Here is a 4,472-nt window from a genome sequence, read left to right on the forward strand (position 1 = left end):
ACCAAAAAAAAAAAAAAAAAAAAAAAAAAAAATCATTAGCATAAATTCAATCATATGTTGCTTCCCCTATATTAATTTTAAAAAAACACCTTTTCTTGATTCTACCTTGTTCTCTAAGTGTCTCTTCCTGATCATTTACTTCTTGAGTTTTGTTTTACCACAAAATTCAAATATAGAGTTTTATTGCTCTCTTGTCATGAAGTCTTCCCACATAATCTTCTACCACCAGATTATTGTTTCCACCATTAATCTGAAAGTGTTCTTGTCAAAGTGACCAAAGACTTTTAACTTGCAAAATTGTTAATCCTTGAATTGTTTTGATTTATCACCATTATTTGATGGAATTGATCTCTTTCTCTTCCTAGAAATACTTTCATAATCTGGCTGTCAGAATATCTCATTTTCTTTATTTTCTTTTTGCCTCATTGATCCATACTTGTCTATTTTCTTTTCTTTTCTCTTAACGTCTCTCAGCCTCCTAACTCTAAAAGGTTTAGTCCTTCCACATGTTTTAGTCTGCACCTAGTCTCTTGCTGTTTCCATTCATTCAATAACAATTTCCAAATTTCTATTTCCATCTCAACCTCACCTAATATATTACTTGGATATTTAATTATTACCTTAAAATTTAAATTTCCAAAATGATGTATGGCCCTTCCTCTCAAAACACAGATAATCCTAAAACCTGAAGTCATGACTAACTCATTCTAATCTATCATAAAATCATTTTATTTCCTTAAGTATATACACAGACTCAGTGTTTTTTACTACCGCAATTGCCATCTCAGTTTCAAAACACAATTCATTTATATTTCTCTTTCTCTGACAGCTCTTTACACTGGTTTTGTATCTCCCTTTCCTACCCACTCCTCTGCACAAATGCTAGTTTTCGTGTTAAATGTAAACAAGATCATGTTGCAGTGCTGTCTAATCTCATTCAGTCTAAACCCATGGTTCTTAAGATAGCTTACATGATGTCTAAGACCTCATATCCTATTATTTTTATCCTTACTCATCACAGCCCAGCCATAGTGGCTCAGTTGACATTTCTCAAATATTCCAATCATTGTCCTCCTGAAATATTTTGAGCTTACTTCTGTTATCCATCTGGATTTCTTCTTCCAGTAGTTGTACAAATGCCACCATCACTTTGCTTTCTCTTTGAGGATTACCCTCTTTACATTATTTAAAGTTGCCAAGGCTCCCCAGCCTCCAAAATGTTTAATTATGATGGCAATGGTTTAATTTTTCTTCATAATAACTTATATAAATAGCATATATTTTATTTTATTTAGTGTATTTCTTAATGAAGTATGCTGTAAGCTCCCCAAGAGGAGGAAATTTTTTTAAATATTGTGCTTACTTCTATATTTATTTCACCAAATACAATGCTCTCATAGGCGCTCATTAAATATCTTTTTGCAATTGCAACAAAAGGAAAAATTGACCATGAGATCTAATTAAGCTAAAGACCTCTGTACAGCAAAAGATGCTATCAATAGAGTAAACAGACAACTTAGAAAGTGGGAGAAAATTTTTGCAAACAGTGCATCTGAAAAACGACTAATATTCACTCTCTATAAGGAACTTAAATAAATTTACAAGGAAAAGCAACCCACCCCATTAACAAGTGGGCAACATAACAAGTGGGCAAAGAACATGAACAGATACTTTTTAAAAAAAGAAGGCATACCTGTGGCCAACAAGCATCCTCAAAATAGCTCAGCACCACTGATCACTAGAGAAATGGATATAAAAACCACAATGAGATACCATCTCACACCCGTCCAAATGTTTACTATTAAAAAGGCAAAAAATAAAAGATACTGGTGAGGTAGCAGAGAAAAAGGAAAGCTTATACACTACTGGTTGGAGTGTAATTTAGATCAACCGCTGTGGAAAGCAGTGTGGTGATTTCTCAAAGAGCCAAAAACAGAATTATCATTTAAACCCAGCAAATCAAAGGAATATAAATCATTCTGTCGTGAAGACACATGCACATATATGTTCACTGAAGCACCATTCACAGTAGCAAATACATGGAATCAGTCTAAATGCCCATCCATCTGAATGCCAATCTAAATATGGTATGTATACACCATGCAATACTATGCAGTCATAAAAAGAACGATATCATGTCCTTTGCAGGAGCATGCATGGAATTGGAAGCCATAATCCTTAGCAAACTAACACAGGGACAGAAAACCAAATACTGCATGTTCTCACTTATAAGTGGTAGATAAATGATAAGAACACATGGACACATAGAGGGGAAAAACAGACAGTGGGGCCTACCAGATGCTGGAGGATGGGAGGTGGGAGAGGATCAAGAATAATAATGATGATGAATACTAGGCTTAATACCTGGGTGACAAAAAATTCTGTACAACAAACCCCCATGTCACGGGTTTACCTATATAACAAATCTGTACGTGTACCCCTGAACTGAAAATAAAAGTTAAGAAAATAAAATAAATAAATAGCTTTTTGAATAAATGAACCACAGAGAAATGAAAACAAATGCATACAAATACATTAGAAGTGCAAGATGAAAAATTATTTTTTTCAGATTTTGCATATATATATTTTCATCTATGTGCAAATAAGTTATCAAAGTCAACAGTTTTGATGTATTTTAGTCATAGTCTTTGTAAATTAACTTGGTTATAATAATGATAATTTACATTCTCATAGCAGTTTATGATTTTCAAAGCACTTTCCGTATTATTTCATACGATTTTCACTTCCATGGATATTATTGCTATAATTCTTCTGCTCATGCGAGGGGACCAAGACCCAGTTTTATGCCAAAGATTATGTACCAAGTGAATGTCAAAGCCTGAAGAGTACTCCATGTATTATTCTATCAAGTCTATTTTCCTTCCTCAAACATACTGCCCCTGTGAATCCTCATTATTTGTCATGATTATAATTATGCAGTAAATTTCTATCAACCACACAGGATTAGTTGAAATCTATCATATACAGAAAGACAAAATGGTAAAGCAAGTGAGTATGACTGATATATTTAGTAACTAAAAGTTTTGTCAATGAAAAGCTTGTGTACTCAAAAATTCCATCAATGCCTTTAATATGAGCTTTGCTCAGTGTCCTTAATACTGAAACTTGTATAAATCATGCTGCAATAGCTCCTCCAAATAAATATTAGTTGCAGTAGTGTACCTCACTATGTTTGCTGTGTTTACCTTTTTAGTTGTTGGAATCACTTTCTACATAATCACCAAAACAAGAAACTTCAGATATATGCTTAGTTCCTACTTTTTCCAGCCTCACCACTATAACCAATTAGTGATAAAATCCAATAAATCTTAATTAGCAAATATTTCTAGACTATACGTACTTTCCAGTGCTATTCTCACTGCAGTAATTCAGGTTCTCCTTATCTTCCACTTGGCCTCTAGTGACAACCTCTTCACTTTTCTCCTTTAAACAGTCTCAGACATGTCTCCAATATATCCTCCAAGAAATGGTACATCTGTACCCCAACCTAATTGTATCCTCTTCAGTAAAGGAACAGATAATATGTATTTTAGGCTTTGGGCCACATGGGCTCTGCCATAAGTACTAAACTCTACCATTATAGTATACTATACATAGACAATATATAAAGAAATGAGTGTGGCTATGTTTCAACAACGTTATATTAGAAAAACAGGTTGTGGGTCAAATTTGGCCCATAGGCCATGGTTGCCAATGCATGTTCTTAGAGAATAGAGACCTTGTTTTCATCTATACCATCAACAACTAGAAGCACGTAATAGGAGCTGTACAATAGTTAGAGTTTTACATAGTAGAAGCATTACAATACAGTAAAAAGCTATTGAAAAATAAATTACTAATTCCAAAAAAGGAATAGATAGTGGATGACTAAAAGTCAAATGTCATCCTCAAGAACCTTTATGTATAAACTGAGATATTAAGTTATTCATTCACTAGGAAAGAAATTGTCCAAAAGAAAAAAGTTATAACCTTTATATTGTATATAATAAGTTTAAATTCTCTATAAGATAGCTTGAGTGTTTTATAGGATCTGGGCTGGAGTTGTAAATTTTGGAGTCAGTAGCATAACAGTCATATGCACTGAGGGAGTCAGTGAGTAAAATTCAAATGCATGAGTAAAAAGTACCAGGAATGGCTGGGCATGGTGGCTCAGGCCTCTAATCCCAGCACATTGTAAGGCCAAGGCGGGTGGATCACTTGAGGTCAGGAGTTTGAGACCAGCCTGGCTAACATGGTAAAACCTCATCTCTCCTAAAAATACAACAATTAGCAGGGCTTGGTGGCAGGCACCTGTAATCCCAGCTACTCATGAAGCTGAGGCAGGAGAATCACTTGAACCCGGGAGGCGGAGGTTGCAGTGAGCCGAAATTTGCAGGGAGGAGAGATTGCACCACTGCACTCCAGCCTGGGTAACAGAGCGAGACACTGTCAAAAAAAAAAAAAAAAAAAAA

This window comes from Rhinopithecus bieti, unplaced genomic scaffold (assembly GCF_001698545.2).
Source record: "Rhinopithecus bieti isolate Rb0 unplaced genomic scaffold, ASM169854v2 scaffold_9690, whole genome shotgun sequence".
Classification (NCBI taxonomy): Eukaryota; Metazoa; Chordata; class Mammalia; order Primates; family Cercopithecidae; genus Rhinopithecus; species Rhinopithecus bieti.